The sequence below is a fragment of the Vicia villosa genome, unplaced genomic scaffold (genome assembly GCF_029867415.1).
Source record: "Vicia villosa cultivar HV-30 ecotype Madison, WI unplaced genomic scaffold, Vvil1.0 ctg.000168F_1_1, whole genome shotgun sequence".
In the NCBI taxonomy this organism is placed as follows: Eukaryota; Viridiplantae; Streptophyta; class Magnoliopsida; order Fabales; family Fabaceae; genus Vicia; species Vicia villosa.
In genome coordinates this window covers 626,964-654,056 of record NW_026705049.1, presented here as the reverse complement: position 1 = coordinate 654,056, position 27,093 = coordinate 626,964, and the positions used below count along the sequence as shown (strand labels likewise).

At 35.9% G+C, this 27,093-nt stretch overlaps 1 pseudogene; it reads right to left on the bottom strand.

Moving 5' to 3' along the window:
- Nucleotides 1-6,172: 6,172 nt before the first annotated feature.
- Nucleotides 6,173-15,814, bottom strand: LOC131624907 (probable leucine-rich repeat receptor-like serine/threonine-protein kinase At3g14840; annotated as a pseudogene).
- Nucleotides 15,815-27,093: the final 11,279 nt, after the last annotated feature.

Genomic DNA, 27,093 nt, shown 5'->3' with positions numbered 1-27,093 from the left:
GATGCTAAACTGGGAGTAACATCACCTTATCAAATTATTATTATTATTATTATTTGCATTGTTTTGGGAGTAAAAAACATTCAAGCTTTTGAAATTATAAAGGTTCATATTTTTTTGAATGAAATAGTAAAAACAGATTTGAAGAAAAAAATAACATATATTTGTTAATTTTATTTTTGAAAAACTTTTTTAAAGATAAAGAGATGTAAACTATCGGACAAGTATATTTTATTGGTAAAATTTTTGGTATCAACAAAATTTCTGGTAGTTGATTTGAAATTTTTGGTATGTTACAATTTTTTTGGAAATTTTAAAATTTATCATTCTCTACCGAATATTTAGTTCATTTGAAATTTTTTGGAATTTTTCAAAAAATTTGAACTACGGCAAATTTTCAAATTTTTGGGAAATTCTATTGAAAATTCTAAAATTTCCGATATTCCACTAAATTTTTTCTAGCAATTTCCTATATGAACTTGAAATTTCTAGGATGATATTCAAAATTTCGGTATCGTCCAAAATATTTGAAATTTGCAATTTGAAAATGTAAATTTGTGAAAATGGTAGAAAACTTGAGTAGGATTATAACGGTCTTTTCATTGAATTCGAGGGTGCCAGATATAATTCAAGGGTGGCATCTTGAATCCTTTAGCAGAGCCTTGGAAGACTTTTTCAATTGGACTGACTCAAATCATCTCATCCATCTTCCAATAGCAGTTGTGGCCTTTACTTGGTTCAATAACAAACATTGCAAGACTCATCGGAAAAAAAGAAGGAATTAACTTGCCACTCTCTCACTTATATCTGACACCTTTCATAGAGAAATGATATGCATACATTCAAAAGTGACACTGACACTAACACTGACACCGTAGCTACATACGGTTTTTGTATACAAACTAAGAGGCAAAAGGTGTGTATTTTAAATGGTGTAAGGCTACGGTGTAGGTTTTAGAGGTAGGCATAGCAATCCTCCCTTTCATATTGCATGATTTTACCATTATACCCTTATCTAAAGTTATCAAATTTCAAAAAGTATGAACTTTTACTAGAAACTTTAAAACTATACCGAAAATTTTAAAGTTATACTAGATGTTTTGAAAAAATATAGGTTTTTACCAGCAATTTCAAAATGTGTGTTTTTACCGGAAATTTTAAAATTTCCGGTAAAAACTCTTGTATTTTTTTACCAGAATTTTCGAAATGTATGTTTCCGAAAATTTCACTATAATTACTAGAAATTTTTAAACTCCTACTAGAAATTTTGTTAGGCCATTTTGTTCTTTTTTTTTTATCAGGGGCAATTTTGGCATTATGAAAATATTGGGGGTATCAAGTTCGAATTTTGGGGTGACAGGTTAAATTCTAAAAAATAAGGGATACTCTTTCCATCCTTATGGGTGCTCCCACACCACCGTGAAAGGTCCATAATATCCCTAGTGTTCGGAGATACTTCTCTAAAAGCACATATTTTCACCATTTCTTAGACCAAATTGAAAAAAAAAACCTTTTACGTTAAAATTTAATTCGAAGATACATCTCCGTATGTGAAAAGGTATGTTCGAAGATGCATCTCTGTAAACACCATTTATTCAAAAACGCATTGGTGGTCCGGAGATGTATCTCCATACGCTTTTCTTTCATAACTCGCGTCACAACCATTCCGTATTCCTCCTTCTTCATTTTTTAAAAAGCTCTAAAAAAAACTTTTCACCTCTCCCTCTCCCAACCATTACATTGGAGCATTGAAGCATTGCATTGAAGCATCAATGTAGCTCTTTCTCTTCCTTTCCATCATCTCATAACATCGAAACATCTCCTTTTCACCAATCAATTCAATTTTGGTAAGTTTTTCAAATTTTATTTTCTTGTTGTGTTTTGGTTTTTAAGTTAGTTTTTAGGATACATTATATGTATTGGGCACTTTAGGTAGTAGTGTAAATGAACTTGGTATGTTAGAATAACATGCAATGAGCTTTTTTGGAACTGTTAGGGTAGAAAATGAGTTTCTTCCACGAGAGACCATCGAAGGTTTGTCCGTAAATGCATCTCCAGATTTGCTCTTAACTAGTTTCGGAGATGCATCTTCGGATTATAGTCGGAAAAAATTAAGGTGTTTTGTGGGATTTATGAATTTCTTCGGACAAGTTGTTTATAATTGTCTCTGCTTATAACGTTGGTGCAATGGCTGACAACAACGAAGGTCGGATTAGGGTCGAGCGTGTGTTTCAAATCGCGTCGGTATGACATGAGAAGGCCGCTGCAAGGACCACGAGGCCACGAGTTACTATAACGCATTGGATGTTGCATCTACTTCGCAGCCCCGACCACCTTGTTCTTGTGGCCGACTCTTTCAGGCATCTTAGGCATATGATGTAGAAGAACCTGAGGATCCTGAGGTCTCTTGTTGACTCTGAAGTTCGGGAGGAAGCCGATTAGGATGCCCATTAAAAAGTTATCCAAGAGGTCTATATGACACCTCCTTATTTTATAATTATATAGAGCATGCTGCTAGGCATGTTCGAAATGAAGAGTTATATTTCTTTTCTTTAGAAATACATATACATATGTTTCAACTAATTAAATGCATATTGATACTTATGTTTTCTTTTTATAGGAGCGTGATTGTTTGAAATCGATTAACTACGACAGAAAGATACTGGCGTTGCCATATACGTGACCATAAACCATGGTATGAAGGTGAATTTTGCAAATAGGTGGCACTCAGAGATGTCATCTTTTCACCTACCTATAGGAGAGATTTTCATCACTTTGGATGGCGTCTCAGGTCTCCTGCATCTTTCCATCAGTGGGAAATTACTGGACCACAGGAGGATTGGACGAGAGGAAGGGGTCAATCTGATGGTAACCCTGTTGGGGGCTAACCCTGGTAGAGCGCATCTCACACTAGAGGTGCTTATGCACAGTTTAACTTTTTGGAGCAACTTTATAATTATGTGAAGGGGGCTTTCGATGCCGTTGGTGATGATGAACAGGTTGAGTACCATCAGCATTGCGCATTGAGGAACATCAATGTTTGTGAAAAAATTGTCACATATGTTGATGTGGTCTACCTCAAGTACTTCACAGACCTGATTGCGATTCACGAGTACAACTAGGGGTTGTCTGTTTGATTTACGTGTACTCTAAGTTGGATGAGAGTTTTCTTTAGAAGACAAAGCAGATGACGGGGTGCTACAAGCTGCTTACGGTAATTTCTTGTTACTAATATTTTCATAATTGATTTGTTATTCATGTTATTAATACTTGTACTCATTTCTTGTTATTAATTTTCAAGGATGTATCATCTCCCACTTCTCTCGCATCACCGGATTTGAAGTTGCGCCTAAAAGCACAATGGACTGGCCTCGTGCTGTCGCATTTGATTCATATGGGGGAATGGTGCGGTCGAGCCATTCAAAATCTCCCTTGACTGTATGGTACCATATGACATTTTCTTCTGCCCATACGAGAATCACCGCCAGACACGTGTGTTTGACGTCATTTCCTTATACTCCGGCTAGCTGGGTTGTGGATCATCTCTTATGCATCCCTATCTACCTAAGCGATTGATGCACCTGTTTGGCTACTTATATATTATTCCGAGACCTCCCCATGAGATACTTGAGGTTCGGGATGATTAGGCAGGGAGCGTAACGGCGGTATGTTGGCATATTGCAGAGATGAGTAGAGCAACCATAGAGTCAAGACTCTTTAAGGATGACAGTCACCAATTGTCCCTAGTGGAGTGCATGGTTTCTGAGTTGCGGAATATCGTGTAGTACAGTCGTAGGAGGAGGCAGACGGTTAGACATACCTAGTAATTTGTTTTGGGATGCATTTTTTTTGGTATTTTCGGTTGTATTTTCGTAAAAATGTTAGGTATGAATTACTTTGACTTTTTTGATCTATGTATGAATTTTTATTCTCCTTTAACTTTAATATAACTAAATTTTACGTCTATATAAGTTAATATAAATTGGCCTCACAAAAATCAAATGAACAATGGTGTTGCTTTAATATGATTTAGTGAGAATTTCGAAGATGAATCTCCGAAAAATTCCCCCCTTTGTATTTACCACGCTTTTAAAAAATTTCAAAGGACATTTCGAAAATGTATCTCCGAATACACGAAGTACCCATACGAAGATGTATCTCCCGACTACATTTTGTTTAAAAATATGGTGGATCTGAGAATAATACATTTTGGTTGTTGGTTGTGATTATGGTAGATCTGAAAATAATTTCAAGTTGTAATATACACTAATTCTACCACATATTACAAAATTAGACATCCCAATCATAAAAACTTCATCTCTACCCGCACGGGAGTCTGTTAGGATATTGGTTTGGGCCTTAGTCCAAACCAAATAAATAGGAGTTAGCTCAATTAGTTAGTTTTTATTCCCCAAATAATTAGGAGTAGCTCAGTTAGTTAGTTTTTATTCTCCAAATAAATAGGAATTGGCTTAGTTAGTATTCCCCATATAAATAGGAGTGTATGGGGCAGTAGCTAGTATGATTATTATTTTCTGTTTTCCTTATTAGGGTTTAGGCAGTGAGAGAATTATTTCTCTGGCTGAGGAGCAGCAGCTCTGGAATTCTTTTCTGTTTTCATATTCAGTAATAAAATAATTTTCTCCATTATATTCTATCTTACCTCTGTTCTATCAATTGGTCCGACCTACCGGATTGTCGAGGTGCCAGCATTGTGTCATTCAAAGATGATTGCAGAAGAAGAAGTGTTAGAAGAAGGAATGGTTGAGAGAATTGACGCAATTGAATTGAGAATGGGAAGATTGGAAGAATCGGTTAAATCCTTTAAGTTGGAGTTTCGTGAATTGCTAAGGACAGAGATGGCTAAGCATGTGGGGCATATTCCCGCAGAGAATCTTAGCTCTGATTGGAGTGTGTTTCCGATACCAAATGTTATGAAAGAGAACTGTGGAGAAGAAGGAAACCAATGGGGTGAGCGAAGATGTAATCCTTGTGGCTGAGAAGCCAGAGAAGGGACGGATGAAGTCACAGAGTTTAGAGTCACTAATATCACCTCCATCTCGGAAGACTTTGACTGCGTCGTCACCGGTCAGATATTGTTGGAAGAGGGTCCCTCCCCATTCCAAATCATCATATTCGTGGAAATCATGGATGGAGTTTCTACATCTGACGCAAGCCAAGGAGAAGCACAAAAATTATATATCGGTGGCTCGCACACTGCCGCCGAAACCACCAGACATTGGTTCATTCGTGAAGCACCTTCTAAAGCAAAAACCGTCGGCCAAGCCGCCAGATCTCAGTGAATCCGTGGTCAGAGAGAGAGTAGAGAAGAGAGGAAAGATGAAAAAGATGAGGCGTCGCATGTGCATGCGGCTGCCGCCGCTATATCCGCCATATGCAGGTTACAATATCAGTTTAGCGTGCATCATGGTTGCTGAAGGAGGGAAGGATCCAAAAAAGTTGAAGCAAAAGCGACAATTTCAAAGGGGTTTTAAAGAGAAAAGCTGCAGACCATCATCCAGAGATAGGAAGAATGAAGATGTGCAACAGGTTCGATTATTTGAAGTCGGTCTATCAAGTTCTCAACAATGGGATCCAGGGAGATGCAAAAGCTATAGTAGTGTTGTTGTTATCTTTCAAGAAAACGAACTCCAAGTATGGTTTTGTGGTTTGCTGTGAAGTGCAATTTAGTCTTGTTTTAGACCCACCATTACCTTGCAAGGGAAGTGTTTGGCATGTCATTGTTATATGTTGAAGGACATTTTCTCATCTCAACCTTGAGGACAAGGTTGTATTTTTGGTTGCCGGTATTGTTAGGATATTGGTTTGGGCCTTAGTCCAAACCAAATAAATAGGAGTTAGCTCAATTAGTTAGTTTTTATTCCCCAAATAATTAGGAGTAGCTCAGTTAGTTAGTTTTTATTCTCCAAATAAATAGGAATTGGCTTAGTTAGTATTCCCCATATAAATAGGAGTGTATGGGGCAGTAGCTAGTATGATTATTATTTTCTGTTTTCCTTATTAGGGTTTAGGCAGTGAGAGAATTATTTCTCTGGCTGAGGAGCAGCAGCTCTGGAATTCTTTTCTGTTTTCATATTCAGTAATAAAATAATTTTCTCCATTATATTCTATCTTACCTCTGTTCTATCAGAGTCAACATCTAGTTATAAATGTATTCAAACAATAAATCATTTTACTTTCGATTCAATTTTCACCACCATAGTGCCATACACAAACATACATACATAGTTTTTCACTTAAGGATTCGTTTTCCTTTGAGCATTTCTATGGTTTTCCTTTAAAAAATGTTACACAAGTTCTATTTTTCTTTCAAAATAAAATATGCAAGCTGCATAGTTTTCCTAATTTCTTGGTTTCCAGTAAGAAGAATCTGTATCATAAATAAAGGCATTAGATTCATCTGTTGCGATGCTTTGAGCCTCACTTGTGCTACTTTCTCCTTTTTGTTTGTAGTATTGTTGCATCGCCTTATATTTCTTATCATCCAATACCTCAGTTGATTCTACCACCACTTCTTGAACATTTATTCTTCCTTCAAGCATGCTTACTACTGAAGACATGGAGGGCCTAAGCGACGGAGAATAACTAGTGCATAAAAGAGCCACATTGATAATCGTCGTTACATCCTCTTTCTTGAAGTCTTCGCGCAATCTCCGATCAACGAACTCCAATAGATTATCTTTTTCCTTCAAGAGGTGCACCTGTTAATGTACAATTCAAAGTTTTAAATAAAGGTGTGGTTACTCGGTCATCCATAATAGCTTGATATTAAATCTATTTTTACATAGTCTAATATTGACAATGTCAGATATTCTCAGGGACAACAAGATTGACATGAATGAAGGAGAGCAGGAGAGCAAAAGAACATAAGTTACCCAATCTAGAAGAGAGAAGCATTCCTCCTGAGGATGACTAACGGTATTGTTGGTTCCACTAACAATTTCCAACACAACAATTCCAAAACTATAAACATCTGCTTTGTCCGTCAAATAACCATGCATAGCATACTCAGGAGCCATGTATCCGCTGCGAATAAATCAAACACAATATTTACACGCGCGCGCAAACGTGTATATAAATATCATTAGCAAGTCTACTTTTTGGCTTCTTCAAAGTATGGAAACTCAATAGAGATCATAACCAGAGAGAATCAAATACGGGAACTCACTAAGTGCCCGCTACTCTGGTGTTCATGTGGGTTTTGTCGTCTTCATTGAGCCTTGCCAAACCAAAATCAGATATCTTGGGGTTGAGGTCTTTATCTAGCAACACATTAGAGGCCTTGATGTCCCTATGAATGATCTTTATTTTCGACTCTCCATGCAGGTAAGCTAAACCTTTAGCTATACCAATACAAATTCTCTTCCTTGTTTTCCATTCCAATCTCAATTGACGATTTTCTAAGTCCTCTTTCTTGGCTGATAGAAATTAGACAGCAATATCATTTTATCCATCAACATATATGTTAAATGTTCAAGATTACATTTACAGTTTTTATATAATTACCAAATAAAGCATGAGCAAGGCTATTGTTTTCCATGTATTCATATATCAACAATAACTGATCATCTTCCATACAGAAGCCATAGAGCTTAACGAGATTAGGGTGTTGTAAAGTAGAAATCATGCCTATCTCGTTAATAAATTCACGAGATCCTTGAGTTGACTTAGAAGATAGCTGCTTAATCGCTACTATTGTGCCATCTTGTAGGACACCCTGCATTATGAGGAACAGTAAAACTTATGATAAACAAAAACTACAATTTATCACTGTGGTCATAATATCACATTCACATGTTGATTGAATAATAATATCAACTTGTGCAAAATATACCTTGTAAACAGGACCAAATCCTCCTTCTCCAATCTTAAAGGATTCATCAAAGTTGTTTGTTGCTGCTTTGATTTTCTGTAAGCTGAATAAACCACTTTGTGAAGCAAGACCCTTTTGCTCTGACAATAAAACCAAACAATATCAGAGATATATTTGGAAAAGCAGCAGTAATTAAAAATTTATGGTATCACCGAGTTCATCATCTAAGTCCTATTACTTTCTTCAAGGAAAGTTAGTAAGTGTTTACGCAGGAAGAAAGGTGACTTAATTTGATATTTCATATCCCTCGTGTGCTAAATCCTATTATTCTGCACAAAATTTCCTGAATTTTATTCAAAAGGATGGTAATTAGGATAGTTGAAGTAGTTTCTCAATGATTACCTCTTGCCCCTAAACATTTCTGTGTTAAACAGCCCTTCCACCACATTATGCCAATTACAAAGATGATAACAATTGCTACTGCAAACACAATGGCAACCACAGCTCCGACAGGTATGCGTCTATTATTTTCCGACCGGGGAGTAAAATCTGCATAATTAATAGGTACATTATAGATTTTATGTGGACAACAAAGGTGATTGAAGACAATATGAAATCGTGAAAAGTACAACTAACCAGGATCAACTGATATAGCTGATATAAGAGGCCCATATACTGATCCAAATGGGATAGTAGTTGTTCCTTTCCCAGCCCAATTTAAGCGGATTTCCAATGCATTTCTAGTCACACCAGCAGTAAAACTTTTAATGACTGCCTTGCCAACACCACCTGCCGCTTTTGCAATATCGAAATCCTTCAACACCAACTTTCTCTGCCATATATAAATCCTTCAAATGCACAGTATTGAATGAATTGGATTTTATTTTCTAATTTAGTTTTAAGAAAAATTCGTTTGTATAATGTGACTCGTACAGGTAGTAAAATAAAAAAAAAACGCACCTGGATGTAGATGTCAAATACACGTCTTCCGATGCTGCTAAATGTTTCATCATCACTGAACATTATTTCAGCAAAATGGAGATTTACAGTGTAGTTTCCATTTCCAATGCAGAATCCATAATAAGTAAGAGAATTTGGAGAAACGCGTGCATCCATGTACAGTTCAGTATCGTTTTCGACAGCAAGCTTTGTTGCATTAGACCATATGTAGTAGTCAGAGCGTCCACTATCAAAAAAGTGACCAGCAGTTATAAGTGCCCAGTTTGTTCCAATTTGACGATACCTTGCTGATTCCATCTCAGTTGAATCATCATCATACGTCTTCTTTCCATCAAATGTTACACTCTTTCCGCCACAGTTTATGTAGAGAGAGTACCAAGCTTGTAAAACAAGAAATAGGTTATCAATCAGTACTATATAAGGATATTTGGTATTTTTTCTTGCACTTAGCATAAAAATAATGGCCAAGAGTACATTGGAAATCCATGAAAAGTAAACTTACTTTTAGGACAATGATAGTTTTCCAGACATGAAACATTTCCTCTGAGAAGATTATAAATGGAAGGGGGAGGACAAGTTAGTATTCAGTAACATATACAAGTTATATACAACTAAATAGGTCATTATTTATCACGAGAAACAAAAAAAAAACTTACAAGCTGTTTCCCGTCAAAGAAGAAGCAAACAAGTTTCTGAGGCATAAGGAAATTGACTGATGCTCAGGTCGTTTCATAAATATACAAAACAAGAAAACCATGAAATTAAAAGGAAAGTGAAAAAACACAATGCTAAGACTCTTACACACTTCCTTGTTGACAAGTCTGCTGCTCATAGTTTGTTATAGTGAAATTGTTATACGACAGATCTCTGCATAAAGATATACAATATCTGTCAGAATCTTAGAAGATGATGCTAACCTCCTGAAAAATATGAGAGGTGTGCATACACATGAAGCTAAAGCTAAAGCTAAAGTTGTCAACAAAAAAAAAAGTTCTTAAAAGTGATAAAAACAAAGAAATTTCTATTTTATCAAGTAGCATAAGAGACAACTTACACAAAGTCTGGTTTAACTATCCAATCAGGCAGCGATCCAGACAGTTGATTCCCAGATAAAAATCTAGTTAAATTAACATCAAAAAGTTAATAAATAGAATTCAAGTTATTGTTTAACAAGAAAAGTATTTGATAAGATAATAAAGATTATCCCAATTATTGAACAGTTCCAAAATGACTCATATCAACTAACCAGATTTTGGCAGCATTAATTTTTAAGGTTAAATATGTCACTGGTCCTCCAAAATATCTCAAATTTGGTTTTTAGTCCCTCAAAATATTTCCTTCCACGAACGGCTTTTCTAAAGTTTTTTATCTACACTTTTGGTACCTAATACTAAAATCGTCGCTAATTCAGTCGCTAAAATCGTCGCTAATTTTGTCGCTAAGTTGTAAAAACCGTAGCTGAGTTGCAGGAGGGACCAAAAGTGTGGATAAAATATTTTAGGAGGACCATTCTTTGAAGGAAATATTTTGAAGGACTAAAAACAAAATTTGAGATATTTAGGAGAACCACTAACATATTTAACCCTAATTTTTATTTCAATTTCCAGTGTCTAAAATAAAAAGTATCTTTCCATGTACACTAGCTAGTCTTCACTATTTTTCGTCTACATTTTTTAGTTATGATAGCAGAAGCAGCAGCGAAATTCTTACAGCAAGTATATGTGTTCTAGACCCCCTAGGCTCATGGGGATTTGTCCACTTAATTTGTTGTTGCTGAGGTCTCTGAAAAGGATATTCAGAATAAGTTCTTTTCAGAGAAATGTCATAGTCCTTTATCAATTCAACGGTATACAGCGCAAGTTATCATTAGATCAATCAAACAAAAATGGAAAGAAGTATAACAGCACTTACATCACTTTCAGATTAGTTAACTTTCCAAGATATTCAGGCACTGCTCCAATGATACTGCAACTTCTCAATACTCTGAAACCAAGTAGACCATATATAAATACTACGCCACAATTTCTCCTTAATTTGTTTTATTAAATATATTGAGAGTAATTAACTTACAATTTTGATAGGTTTGACATATTTTCAAGTTGTGGAAAAGATGAATCAGACCCATTCAAGTCAGTAATAGTCCTGGGCATCACATTATAAGCAGTTAATTACAATATAAAAGAAATCTTTAGATCATTGTTTGTGTAGAATATGTGGATGCGTCATACTTACAAGTCAGTGAGATTTTTCAAAAATGAAATTCCAGAAGGAATTGGTCCACTCAAACCGCTCCCTCGGATCACACTGTGAAAAACATTTATGAGGGAAAATAGTCTCAAATAAAATGACAATATTAAAGAATCTAAAATTTGTGACAAGAGAAGAGAAAGAGAATCACACAGCATCTCAAGATTCTTCCAACTCTGTATAAAGTTGGGTATTGCTCCAGAAAATTGACTGTCGCCAATTCGACTGCATTAAACAAGTAGCGGTAATTATGAACATGGAATAGCTAACCTTGCAGCTATAAAGCACTATCATAGACACAAACACCAACAATCACACGTAGGCATTGGAAATAATTTGAGAAAACGAAAGTGAGGGAATTGTAACCACATGGGTCGGTGTCATATGCAAGGTTGTCAAGATCGGGGTCTTGTATAAGATAGGGAGGGGATAGTAAGATTGTAAAACATAAGATAGTTACTAAAATGAGAAGATTCTACTCTATTATTTTTGTAAGCTCGAGAAGGGGTAGCAAGATTGTAAAACCTACGATCGTAACAAAAATTGTAAGATATTAGTAAAACAAAAAATAATACTATATATTTGAAGTTTGTTTACATGATATTTTGGTAGGCAAGTGTATTCTAGAGAAAATGGCCTCCACCGAACAGTAATTGTTGAGCCTCGGCGTCTTGTCATCCTTCGGGGCTTGTAATGATTGTGGCCGGAAAATGGCCGATCGTGGCCGGAATTGGCCAAGATCACACATAATGAATAGTCTTAGGATTTTTTTCTTCACAATTTGGCTATAACACACGATTCTACTTAAGATCATGATTGTGGGGGTGAGTGAGATTGCAAAAGCGTGTGATTTTAAGTTATAAATCGAGATCTTGACAACCTTGGTCATATAAGTGTTATCCACCAACACGTGTGAGACGCGTAGACACACTTTCAACCTAAAGTGTTGGTGCTACATAGCAATGAAATCTTGCAATAATGAAAGTAAAATACTTACAATTGCTTCAATGCAGTGAGCTTAGCAAATGTTGCAGGTAACACTCCAGTGAAATTATTGGAGGAAAGAAGCCTGCAGCAACACCAAAGAATAAATCGAAGGCGAATAAAATGTATCCAATATCAATCACTGCTATTAAAGATAACCAAATCAGCGTGTCTTAAGAAAACATATGAAAGGCTTACAGTCTTTCAATCTGGCTAAGACTCCCAAGTTCTGGAGGAAGACTTCCTGATAGTTGGTTGAATTCCAATACCCTATCCATTGAAAATAAAGTTTCTCAAAATTTATAATAATTGAAACCGAACAAGTTCTTAAACAAGAAACTTACAAGCTTTTGAGAGTGGTGATGGCTCCAAACTCCTTTGGAATTGGACCAGATAGACGATTTCCATAGAAGGAACTTAACCAAAAGAAAAATTGTAAGATTAGTCATGATAAGCACACATACATGATGATTTGGAAAAATTAAAGAACAAGCATAAGAGAGAAAGATACATATGCATTACATGTTTACAAGACTTAATGTGGCCCATTCTTTAGGAATTGTTCCATTAAGATAGTTGAGGGTTAGGTCACTGTACCAAAAACAAATAAGAAATCATCAATAGGATTAGTTAACAAAAACCTTATAATTAAAAAATGATAGTGTAAGTTTTTTGAGTGTGACATACATTTCTTGGAGAAAAGGCAACCTTACAAGATGAGGTGGAAGAGTACCAGAAAGGTTTTGTGCTTTCAGAACACTGTAAGACCATTAATTTTGTTAGAGGCAAAAATTAAAAAGAACTAGTTTAGTTAATTTAAGCACATTCAGTGTAAAAAACTGTTTTTTTACTAACTGTAATAAAAAAATAAATTACAAAGATATGGGTGTGGCCTTTATTGTATCTCAATCAGATATCGCCAAATATGGGTCAACATTACCTTCTTGGCCAAGACCCCATAGATTCACTCAAAATCTTAAACCATTGGCTATATGGGTCCTCTCATTTATAAAATGTTCAACTTCCACTTTTCTGAGTAATGTGGGACTTTCATTTCACATTTATATCTCAACACTACAGAGGCAATGACATCCACATCAATGGACCCTTTATCAGATCCAGCCTATTCCTCTTAGTAGGAGGCTACCTTGTGTTCTCAGGAGGAAAGGGAAAAACAGTGCATATGGGGACGACCTTGATGACTTATCCCTCAGGGTCAGGGGTCGATTTCCTTTTCTTGGACGCCTGTTCCTAGAAGGCCGAGGGATCAATCTGGTGAATTGGTTCCACCTCGCCACAGCGAGCCTATTTGATTTGGTTTTATAATTCTAATTTTCAGTTTTTTAAAATTTAAAAACAATAAAACTTGTTTGGTAGCCTAATTTTATATAACTATTTTTGAAAACCATTCTCTATTTAAGAGTTTTAAAAATTAAAATTAATTTTAGAGGTTTTGATTTTTAGTTTTGAAAATTTAAAAGAGAAAATAAGAAGGAAAATTGGACTTAGCCCTTCTTTATTACCAAAAAATAAATAAATAAAATAAGAAGAAAAATGAGTACATTTTTCATTAAAGACAAATTTATAATATTCAACTTTAAAACTGTTTTTAAAAAAATAAGATTACAAAACTTTTTTTTGTTTTTTCTCTTCAAAACTATTTCTTAAAGTTAATTTGCAAAATATTTTTTAAAAATTAAAAAGTAAAACTCATTCAAACAAGCCATTAATATTATGCAACTTTAAAATAATTTTATAAAATAAGATTATCATCTTTTATTTTTCTTTAAAGCTATTTTTTAAAAATTAATTAATAAAATAGTTTTTAAATTTTAAAAACTAAACTCTAGTTCTTTCTTTATACTTGAAATCTTAAGATTACAAAAATAAATGAATAGTAAAATTATTAAAAATAAGAGTAATAAAATAAATTTAATCGATCAAAGCGAGTATTGGTATCCCATCTCCGTCCCGTGATTTTTTCCACATCCAATTAAATCGATTTTTCACGTTAGATTCAGGGCGGTTTTTCCAAGGCTATAGATTTGATATATGAGTGAGAGTCTTTGATTTTAGTCTATAAATAGAAAATCTCTCGTTCCAAAAATATTTTTGTTTTTGAAGATGTATTTTTGAATTTTTTATATTTTATGTTGATTTGTTCCATAAATATATTTATGGGACTTTTTTTTTAACATTGTTTAAGGCTCTGTTTGGTAAGTCATGTTTTCGAGCTTATGTCTTATGTCTTATAAGCTCATATGATAATTTAGACCCGTTTGGTAACGGTCTTTTCATCACGAGCTTATAGCTTATTTTACTAGCTTATAGTTTATTTTCCAGACGCTATTTCAAATAGCGTTTTAGCTTATCTCTTATAGCTTATCATTTTTTCTTCCTTTTTTATCCTTATTATTTTAATTAAAATCCATTTTTAACCTTTATAATTTATTTTAATTTAAAATAAAATAAATATATATTAAATATCTTTTATGTCATTTTACATTTATAAGTTAGTTGAACCGCTAATTTTACCAAACAGTTTAATTAGCTTATAAGCTATCAGTCTCAACCATCCGCTATAAGCTATAAATCATCAATCATCAGTCATAAGCTATAAGCTATCAGCTAGCTTATCAGTCAACCGCTATTTTTACCAAACAGACCCTAAATGGTTCAAAGCGAAGGACAAAAGTAAAATTCTGTTGGGTGTCTAAGATTATTATTATGGGATGGATTGAGATATCCTCTAAATATAATATAATATAATATTCTTCTTGTAAAGACTAAATCAATATTATATATATATATAAATAAAAGACTAATTGAATATAAATAAAATGGAAAAAATAAAATAAAATATAGGTGGGTAGAGACTTAAAATAGACCATGGAGAGTCTAAAACGGACAATAACCCAAAGTCAATAAGAGAAAATAATTAACCTTAATTCGTATTAATGCTGCAATTATTGCATGCAGTCTTCTCCAACAGTGTTTCTAATTTGAAATAAATCTAAGAGATTAATTACTATGCATTTCAATTAAATTTTAAATTTAATAGTAACGAAAATATTCATGTATTTTTTATATACTCTCAACTACACACCCTTGGCCCATAGATTTATCCAAAACCATTCATGGTTCTCTCTCTAGCATTATTGCGGACAGCACAAGACGTTAAAAAAAATAGATAAGAGAAGAGGAAGAGTATGCGTACACGCTAACAACATGGCAGAGAGTGTTGTTTTGAAAAGAACAATTGCAGGTAACAGCATTTTCAGAACCGTGTAATTGAGTTGACGATACCCAGTTGTTCCTTCCACTACATGGATCTACACTGAAGTCCCAATCTTTCTTCCCAAGTGTTTTACCTATGTCTATCAAAGCTTTCACTGAAATAATTAAACAAAAGATTAGAACAAGAAAAGCATGCGATATGGATAATACATGATATGGGATATGTACGTACCTTCATCTTGCTGAAGAGTGGCTCCTAGAGAAAATGAATCAAAGAAGAAAGGAAGTAGTATAAAGAGAGGGAAGAAAAAAAACAAAGTCATTGTTACTAATGAGAATAAGAACATCCGAAAAATGGACGAACGAGTGTATTGTTTTACTAATAAATGCTGGGAAATGTTCAGCTCACGTGATTGGTTGGTGTATGACCAACACTTATCATTTTGCTTCTTGTCAGCCGACGTCGATGACCTTCAACATCAACCAACAGTTATAAGCTGGATTTGGATTCTCTCGCATGACTTTAGCCTCATGTGAAATCCCATCCATTGAAATATTATATTAAAAATATAAAAAGAAAGAAATGATTGAATTTTAAGGGATGCGATCTAGCACGGACAAAATCCAGTGAGAATTCCACTAGAGACAATCCTTTGCCTTATAAGAGCTTAACATTTTGATTTCTCGATAGTTATAAGTTACACTTTATATTATGATTGCAACCACTAAACATATCAACTAAGAATTCTTAAAGAATATAATTTGAGCTTCAGATTGATGATCGAGTTTATTTTGATGTAACTCTATAAAAATTTAATAGATTTTTGTTCGGTTTAAAATTAGAAACGGTCAGTGAAATGGTAAGGTAACACTTTTGAGCGGTGTACTTGTGCTTCTAGGGCGATGGAGAGGAGGCGACATGTAAGGTTAACACTTCAACGTTCAAGTTAGTGAGAGATTAATAAGTAATATGTGAGAGTGGATAGATTTGAATATCTGAGAATGACGTGTTTTCTCTCTTATATAGTGAGAACAATTTAAAACGTTTGCAAGGAGTGTGGCGTGCTATGCCGATAGTCGTCAGATTCATCTAAATGATGGGCGATGTTTTAGGGGGTGGATTGTCTACTTTAGGCGAGAATGGAGGAACACTTGTTCCTCACGTTCGCTTCATTTGCTTTACCTTTGTACCTTTCGCATTAGGCCTTGCGAACAATACACAACAAATGTCCTCAGACCCTTGTCCCTGCTTTGCAAGACGGGGATTTGTTGTATACGCCCTAAATTGGCTTATTGGCCTAAGGAGATAAAGAGCCTTGATGGAACATCACTATTATTGGGAGCAAGTGTATTAAATGTCTTCTCTTGTAAAAGGGAACTTTTCGCTTGGAGTCTTTGACGAATGCCTTTATGCTAGTGAACAATGATGTTTTCTCTTCCTCAAGGTACTCGAGTACTTTGAACAATCTTCAATGAAATTTTGGTGTTGGTAGTGTGTTTCACATTTTTCAATGTAGTGGATTGTTCGGTCTCTTGTGGCTGAGGCATACATATATAAAAGGGTTCATGAAGCGTTGTTTTTCACTTTTTGCCATTTGCAAACTCAAAACCCTTCTTCTTTGTATTGCCAACTTCGCCCTTTCTTGTGAGCTTTTATGCATTAATTTTTAGATTAGGTTTGTCTGTGATATCTCGTTCGGCGGTATTTGAAGCGCATATGTCATCGACACTATTCTTTAAAGGCAAAGTCTACATTTTTCTTTTTTTTTTGCTTCCTTATCTGTTAGGGTTTTTAGAATGAGGATTTATGATATTTCTGATGTTTGAAATTTTGTTTTTGGTATGTTTAATCAGAGTGTCAGTTTTTCATATTTGTCTTTTCCTCGGTAACCTTGACATTATTATTCTTCATAGTGAAATTTCCACCTACTATGCTTCGTAAGGCAATGGGGGACAATTCGTCAGTGTGGGAGGATTAGGAAACTTTGGACACCGCCTCTGAGGGTAGTTTGGATCGAGCTTTCATCGAGGTAGGTCCTTCGTCTGACTAGGGAGTACTTATTCATGAGAAAGAAAAAAGGGTGTGCCAACCTTGACGTTCTTTTTCAACCTTTTTAAAGCTTAATAGAGCTCGGTTGGTTGTTTAAGCGGCCAGGGTTTGATATCTCTTTGGCAATGTGCCAAGATGTTTGACATTTATTTGAATAGTGTGAAACACTTCAAGGATATATTTTTCATGGTCACCCCTCTCAGTGAAGAAGCTCGTGCTAAAATATGCTCGATAACCCTCGATCTCCCTACTAATGTTCGAACATATTCTCCAAGTTCCAGCGGCAAAGCCATTTTTTGTAGAAAGAGGACTAACAACATTAATCTACCGTTTAGAAGGAAGACTCAATGCTTCACTTCTATTTTTGATGTTTGGTTGAAAGTTAGCCATAAACTACATTTTCCTTGTATAAGGGGGTTCACGAGTATTACAAATTAAAAGCTATTAAGTTTAATTAGATACTCTCAAGATTAATTAATGGGTGAAAATTTATTTTCCGCTGCTTATTTATAAACCTTTTCAAAAAAATGTTTTCTAACTCTGATTTTGATCCGAAATTTTTTTTCAACACCAAGTTTATCTAAAACACACAATTCACCCACTCTTCTGTGTGGAATCACATGTCCAATAACTGGCATCAGAACCTAACTACTGTCTAAAACACACAATTCACCCACTCTTCTGTGTGGAATCACATGTCCAATAACTGGCATCAGAACCTAACTACTGTCTAAGGACTAATTGTCTCAAGAGGAAGATGACTTCCAACACAAATTTAAGATGATCCTTTCTAAACACACCACCACTCTTTAATAGTAGTATGTTTGAGATATCACAAGCTAGGTTTTTAATTTTTCTTAAAAGTATAAATCATGAATCATGGAAAAATATAATCAATGGTCTGTTTATCCTTACTGACCAAGTAAATGGAAAAGTAGAAGATAAACCTGACTCCCTTTGGACCGCAGTAGAAAAGAGAAAATTTGAAATAAATTTCAAAACTAAAGTCTTTATAACAATGTTTCTAGATGATAATAATTTTTTTTATGTTCATCATTGCAAAACCACCAAGAAAATGTGGGATACTCTAGGAATGATATATAGAGTTTCTCCAAGTATCAAGCAAGAGGAAATGAACACACGAGGTGAAGAAAATGAAGAAGTTACTCTTAAATGTTTTTCAAAACGTAGAAATAAAGGAAGCTGTATCAGGACTTTTGTTACTAATCAATATCTGTTACCCTGAGTTTTCGACTTGCAAATGAAGTGGTAATTGGTCCTTGATAGAAGCACAAAACATTTATATCTTGAGTTTAAGGCAGCTTGACTGAAGAATTCTGGTCAAGTCGAAGCCGTTCGACTAAAAAAGGCCACAAATGTCATCAGCGTTCGACTAAAGTGTGCACAAAACTCAGGCGTTTCTACCAAGTTTTAAGTTGGAGTCGGAAGACACCAGAAGCCAAAGGTGAGAGTTTTCAGACGGTTTTCAACAGTTCCTAAAAGACGCGTGGAAGTCTCACAGACGAAGATGCTGCATGTCAAGGACACGTGTTGGCTAGTAATTAGTCTACCGTTAGTAGTAGTTATTTTATTTGTACTATTTAAGCAAGTTTCAGATGAATAGTTTAAGGTCCGCATTTTCTACAAAAACACAAGTAAAACTCAAATCTCTCTGCAAAATGAATAATGAGTGCAGCTTTGGAATGTATGTATGCGCACCAATTTAATTTATGCAATCATTTACGTTATGCTTTACTTTCAGTGCACATTTATTGCATTTTGTCGTTTTTAATTTACTTTAAAGTCTTTAGTTTCAGTGTGTTCTTTACTGTAAAGTTATTGCTACATTTAATACAAGTTAGATACACATAACACAACAAAGAAAGCAATTAGTCCTGGAATATTCTAGTTGATTCCGCAAAAGTAACCTTTAAAAAGGAAACTAGCGATTGTTTACCATATTTCTGGGTAAACAAATTGGCACACCCGGTGGGACACGTCAATTGCTATTTGTTTTGTATTTGTTAGTGTGAAAAGTTATGTATGATACTAAGAAGTGGTCGAAAATTAATTAACATGTCTGAAGTTAATGTCAATGATTCTGACCTTTCTGGAAATCAAGGAGTTGTTCTAACCGGAACAACGTCACAAAATGCTGCAAGTTCGTCCCCAGTTAGAACAACATGTACTGGTGGATCGACGATAGCAACATTGGTATCATCACCAATGAATGTACGGTCACCGTTTAACCCATTGCGACCGCCGTTTCAAGGAATAATACCTCCACCAGGTTTTAACCCTCAATTTGGAATGCCTACGTCAATGATGCAAGGTTTGCACACAAATCCTTCATTATATTCCGATAATATGATGGCAACAGGCACATCAAACCCAGGGGGTCGACCTACGGGCATAGGTTACATCAACCAGACATTGCCATCTCTAAGTACTACGTCAATGTTGTCAATCCGACAACAGATAGACGAAAGTAACCATGAATTGGTGAATGCCCTTACTCAACAAATGGGAACTGTTTTTACTCCCATGATAAACAATACGAACCAAAGTTATGAAATATTGGCTGGACAAATGGCCAGAATAGCAGATTTCTTTGGGGCGCCCCGACAGCCAAACCGTCCGACTTCCCTGGGGTCGAATGTAAGAGTAGTCGAAACTACGAGACATGGGGACCAAATTGAACAAGAGATCCCTAGAGTAGTACAACGACATCAGGATGCTGATCAGGTTCTTAGAAATATCCAGCAAGATGCCAATGTTGGACACAATAATATCTCAAATGTGGTCGAGCAAATTTTAGTTCAGAATGGAATAAATGTGGGGTTACATAGACCTAATTTTGTTTCCCCACTATCAGAATATGTAAGGCAAACAGAATTGCCTAGGGGATGGAAAATCCCAAAATTTACCAAATTTGCTGGTGAGACTGGCGAATCGACAGTCGGAATTATTGCTAGGTTCCAGACAGAGGCTGGAGAATTAGCAGACAATGAGAATTTAAAGATGAAATATTTCCCAAGTTCTTTAACAAAAAATGCCTTTACTTGGTTTACGACCTTACCTCCACAATCTTTGTTTTCATGGAACCAGTTAGAACGATTGTTCCATGAGCAGTTTTATATGGGACAGTCGAAAATCAGTTTGAAAGAATTAGCCGGAGTCAGGCGAAAGGGTACAGAAGCGGTCGATGATTATCTAAACCGTTTTAGGTTATTGAAAGCTAGATGTTTCACACAAATCCCTGAGCATGAGTTAGTCGAAATGGCTGCAGGTGGGTTAGATTATTCCATAAGGAAGAAATTAGATACCCAACATTTAAGGGATATGGCACAGCTGGCAGACAGGGTGCGTCAAGTCGAAAGGCTAAAAGCTGAAAAAGCCAGAGTTAGTAAATATCATAAAAAGGAAAAGATAGCTTATGTTACTACCAATGAGTTCGACTCTGATAGTGATAGTGAATACGAGGAAGGAGAGGTTAATGTGGCTGAATTGAAGCCAGGACCACCATATATCTGTAAATTACTCAAGCCATCAAAAGACAAAAATCCGATCGAAAGTAAAAATGAAAATTTTTCTAATAAAACGTATTCGTTTGATATAACAAAATGTGATGAGATATTTGATTTGTTGGTAACCGATGGGCAAATCATAGTACCCCCAGGACTTAAAAATCCTCCTCTTGAACAAAAGAAAAAAAGAGGATTTTGTAAATTTCATAATTTCTTGGGTCATAAGACTTCTCAATGTGTCCTTTTCAGGGATTTGGTGCAAAAGGCTTTGAAAGAAGGAAGGCTACAGTTTGGAGAAAAACCAAAGTCATCAATGCAAGTTGATACTGACCCCTTACAGGTCGAAGAAGCCCACTATACTGAGCTTGCTGATGTGATGATGGTCGATACTACTGATGGTTTCAGCGAAAAGAAAGACGGTGTTACTGATGGCAAAGTCTTGAGCATGGTGTATCATGAACCAAAAGAGAGTCTTCTGAAATTCCTTGAGAGATGTCACAACAACAACTCTCAAGTTGGGTTATGTCCAAGGTGTGATGCTGTTTTCAATGTCGACGTTGCAAACAAAGTGAGGTTCGACCCTCGTCGAGGTAAGAATCGTCAGTTCATGTATACAGGAGAAAGCAGCGGTCGAAGGGCTGGAGATTACAGGAAGCTATTCGAAAAGCCAAAGAATTTTCGCCCTAAGACGGATGTCCGTGAAGATAAGTGGGTGAAACCTATTAACTTCCGAGGAGGCAAACGTCCAGAATGGCAGATCCAAGGTGTTGGAGCAAAAGCTGAAGGCTCTTGGACTGATAGTGGATCTAAAAGGAAAGATTATATATCTCCAAAATACAAAGGAAAGAATCCTATGACTCGAACTCAGTGGAGGCGTTATCAGAGAAGCCATAAGAATGGGCAAGAAAGCTCGAAGATGATGCAGGCAGGTTTTTCTCATTACCAGCCAAAACCTTTTCAGAGGAAGTTGACTGAAGAACAGGCCAAAGTGCCAAATGAGAGACTAGCTGCAGGAATGATCCTGGGAAAGAAACTCATCAAAGAATTAGTCGACGATGATACTCCGACTCTCAATACAGGAAAAGAAGCTGAGTATTCCCCACTGTCAGACGAAGAGGTTGATGACAACTTTGACATAGAATCAGATGAGTTGTTAATTGACTGTGGAACTGTATCTGTGCTTCCAGCAGAGTTCGATAGAATATCTGAAGTGTCTGAAAATGAAGATGATTTTCTTCCAGACGAAAATGTGGAAGAAACACCTGTTTGCTATTATGTAATGGGAAAAGGAGTAGTGGAGGATCAAAGGGCTGTGTTTGAGAAGCCAGGTCGAGGAATGATGTATCATTTGAAGCCCTTATTCATAAGGGCAAAGGTAGATGGTGTTCCAATAAACAAAGTGTTTGTTGATGGTGGGGCTGCTGTGAACTTAATGCCCTATTCTTCACTTCAGAAAGTGGGAAAATCTGACAAAGATTTAAGGCCCCATAATATGGTGTTGTCTAATTATGAAGGTAAGACCAGTGGAATACTTGGAGTAATTCAGGTAAAATTGGCTGTAGGTTCGACTATCAGGCTAACCATCTTTATGGTGATTGCATCTCAAGCCAATTTCAAATTACTCCTGGGTCGAGAATGGATACATGGCATAGGGGCAGTTCCCTCTACTTTGCATCAGCGTGTGGCTATTTGGAGGCCAGATGGTATAGTTGAAAATGTTGAGGCTGATCAAAGTTCCTATAAAACTGAGAGTGGTCGCAAACACTTCGACCAGCATCTAGCAAATGTAGCCCCTTGCTACAAAGCGGAAGAGGTGTATTCTTCTGATGAAAGTGTGTCTAAGTATTTGAATTTAGACCCAAATTATGGTTTTATTTGGAATAGAGAAGATCCCAATGAACCATTGAATCATGAAAGTCCTCCAGAGCAGGGGACAACAGTCAAAGATGATGACCACTGAGTCAGAATACCTGGCTCGAATAACGGCTTACTTGGCCGAAAATAAGATAAAAGCGGCTTTAGAAGCCGAACTGGAAGAAAATATGGCTATTGAGGCCATGATTGTAAAAAGTGAAAATAATTAAGAAGTCGATCACCAAATCGAAAGATTGGATGGAATATACGATGACGAACCCTTGGGCTTCGAGATGGATCCTTTGGGATCAGTAAAAAGAATGCAAGCTCAAGATCCTCTTGAAGAAATTGACTTGGGTGATGGAATCACTAAAAGACCTACGTATGTAAGTACGAAGCTTGCAAGTGATTTAAAGATCAAGTTGATTCGACTTTTGAAAGAATATAAAGATTGTTTTGCTTGGGATTACAATGAAATGCCTGGTTTAAGTCGAAGTGTGGTAGAACATCAATTACCTTTAAACCCAGGAAAGAAACCTATCAAGCAGCTTCCTAGAAGATTTACACCAGAGGTTATGGAAAAAATTAAGGTAGAAATTGAAAGGTTGCTGAAAAGTAAGTTTATTCGAACTGCGAGGTACGTCGAATGGTTAGCTAATATAGTGCCTGTAATAAAGAAAAATGGTAGCCTTCGTATATGCATAGATTTCAGAGATTTAAATAGTGCTACCCCTAAGGATGAATATCCTATGCTTGTGGCTGAGATGTTGGTCGATTCTGCAGCAGGGTTTGAATATCTCAGTTTATTAGATGGATATTCAGGCTATAACCAAATTTTTATAGCTGACGAAGATGTGCCTAAGACGGCGTTTCGATGCCCAGGTGCTTTAGGTACTTATGAATGGGTAGTGATGCCTTTTGGTTTAAAAAATGCTGGAGCTACGTACCAACGAGCTATGAATTCCATGTTTCATGATTTTATTGACAAATTTATGCAGGTTTATATTGATGATATTGTAATAAAATCTAATTTTGAGAATGGTCATTTAGACCATCTTCGACAGTCCTTTGAAAGAATGCGGAAATATGGATTAAAAATGAATCCTTTAAAATGTGCTTTTGGTGTACATGCAGGGGATTTCCTAGGTTTTGTAGTTCACAAGAAAGGTATTGAGATAAACCAGAACAAGACGAAAGCAATCTTGGAGCTGAAGGCGCCAGAAACAAAGAAACAACTCCAGTCATTGTTGGGGAAGATTAATTTCTTGAGAAGATTTATCTCAAATCTAAGTGGTAAAACGAAGATATTTTCACCACTTGTGAAGCTCAAGAATCAAGATCAATTCAAATGGGAGCAAGAACATCAACAGGCATTCGACCAAATAAAAACATATTTAACTAAGCCTCCTATTTTGTTACCCCCCAATAGGACAAAGAGTATGAAGTTGTATATAGCTGCATCTGGTTCGACAATTGGGAGTATGTTAGCCCAAGAGGATGATAATGGCGTCGAAAGAGCTATATATTATCTAAGTCGAACCTTAGTAGATGCTGAAACTAGGTACAATGATATTGAAAAATTATGTTTATGTTTGTACTTCTCATGTAATAAACTTAAGCAATATATAAAGCCTATTGATGTGTATGTGTCATCTCATTATGATGTTATTAAACATATGTTGTCTAAACCAATTTTGCATAGTCGAATTGGTAAATGGGCCTTGGCGCTAACTGAATTTTCCTTAACATATGTTCCTTTAAAAGCTATGAAAGGACAAATCGTGGCCGATTTTATAGTCGAACATGGACTAGTTGAACTATCAGAAAATCTGGTCGATCAACCTAACTGGAAGTTGTTTTTTGATGGTTCCAGTCATAAAAATGGATCAGGAATTGGAGTCTTGATTATTTCTCCTCAAGGACTTCCAACTAAGTTCCACTATAGAATGAATGGTGTATGTTCTAATAACGAAGTCAAATACGAAGCTTTGATAACTGGTTTAAAAGATCTAATAGACTTGGGGGCAACGCGAGTTGAAATCCGAGGTGATTCTGAGCTTGTGATTCGACAAATTAAGAAAGAATATAAATGCATCAAAGAAAATTTAATAGTTTATTATGCAATAGTGGTACGCTTGTTGGAGAAATTTAAATATGTTGAGATCTTGCATGTACCAAGATCCGACAACTATGTTGCCAATGAATTGGCACAAATTGCTTCAGGATATAGAGTTTCCAAACGTAAGTTAGAAGATATGGTCGAAATCAAAGAGAAGGAAACTCATGAAGTGTTGGATAAGATAGGACAATTGTCGACACCAAAACTTGGGGGGGTAGATGACAAAATTAGTAAAAATGAAGATTTGGATATTGTGGAAATTTTTTCCATCGACAATATGGCAGTTTCTGATTGGAGAAACTCATTAGTCCAATATTTAAATAATCCAGTAGGAGGAACTGATCGAAGGATTAAATACAGAGCTTTAAACTATGTGATATTGGGAAATGAATTATACAAGAAAACGGCTGAAGGTGTATTGTTAAAATGCTTAAGTGAAGCCGAAGCATATTTGGCTGTATCAGAGGTACATAGTGGTGTCTGTGGAGCCCATCAGTCAGGCTATAAAATGAAGTGGTTATTGTTTAAACAAGGTTTATATTGGCCGACGATGTTAAAAGATTGTATTGAATACGCAAGAGGGTGTCAAGAATGCCCAAAATTTTCAGGTATTCAACATGTTCCAGCTAGTGAGTTGCATGCTATTGTCAAACCTTGGCCTTTTAGAGGATGGGCTCTGGATTTAATAGGAGAAATTAAACCTGCATCTTCTAAACAACAGAAGTTCATTTTAGTAGGAATAGATTATTTTACTAAATGGATAGAAGCAATTCCACTGGTTAATGCTGATCAAGAAGCAGCGATTAGTTTCATACAAAAACATATTATTTACAGATATGGGATTCCAGAAACTATTACCACTGATCAGGGATCAGTGTTTATTGGTTGAAAGATGCAAGCTTTTGCAGCAGAGACAGGATTTAAGCTGTTAACATCAACTCCTTATTATGCTCAAGCTAATGGTCAAGTTGAAGCAGCTAATAAAGTTATTATAAACTTGATAAAAAAGCATGTAGGGAAGAAGCCAAGAAACTGGCATCAAACACTCGACCAAATCCTTTGGGCCTGTCGAACATCACCAAAAGAAGCAATAAACACTACCCCATTCCATTTAACTTTTGGGCATGATGATGTATTGCCTGCAGAAATTCATCTACAGTCGGCTAGAATTCAACGACACAGCGATCTTTCGACATAGGAGTACTGGAGTATGATGTTAGATGAATTAGTAGAGTTAGACGAAGAACGATTGATAGCATTGGATAGGTTAATTAGACAAAAGCAAAAGGTGGCGAAAGCTTATAACAAGAAAGTAAAAGAGAAAACATTCATGGTGGGTGATTACGTGTGGAAGGTTATTTTACCCATGGATCAAAGGAATAAATTATTGGGTAAATGGTCCCCAAGTTGGGAAGGACCGTTTAAAATTCTGCAAGTGTTTTCAAACAACGCATACGAGATCGAAGAATTGAATTTAGATGGTCGAATATTGAGGATAAATGGTAAATATTTGAAAAAATATAAACCTATACTTCAAGAAATTCGTATAAGAGAATAAAACCAAAATATTATATTAAAATGGCTAAACTATGGCCAGTCATTACAAAATGTTCATTACAAAGCACGTGGACAGTCAGACGGAAACAAAATTACAAAGAGAGAAAGTTATTTCTAAAATAGGCTAGCTTGGCCGACTCAAAGTCAATCTTAGAGTCATGTCGAGACAAGCCTTGTCTAAGTTGTCGAACGCTACCTTCCAGTTTGAGAGCGTTTTCACCATGACCAAGACCCTTCAAAATCTCTTGATTGACAGTTTCAGGCGAAGGAATCTTCTCAGTTTGAGCCAAAGTAATTTTTTCCTGCTCAAGATCTTGAATTTTCTGGTTAAGAGCATCAATCTAGGCCTTATAATCAGCAATTTTATTGTTGATTTTCCCCTCCTTGTCAGAAAATTTCAAAGTTCTTTCCTGAAATTCTGCAACCTTTTTAGTCGAGGCTGCACTGGCATCCCACTCCCTGTTCATCTCGAGCTCTTTATTCTTTGCCTGACGATCAATATTTTTCTTAGTAATGAGGTCCCTCCAGAGTTGGTCGAAATATGCTTCAAAATCAAAAAAGAATTGAGCAACAACTGCTGGGAGAGAAGCTTTAATGAGTGAATCCAGTAACTTGCAAATCTCTCCACCAAGATGTTCAGAGCTCTCAAGGACAGTAAGAAATTCAGGTTCATTCAGGTGAGCTCGAAGTTGGCAAATAGCGTCGACAAGGGAGGCATCAATCTCAT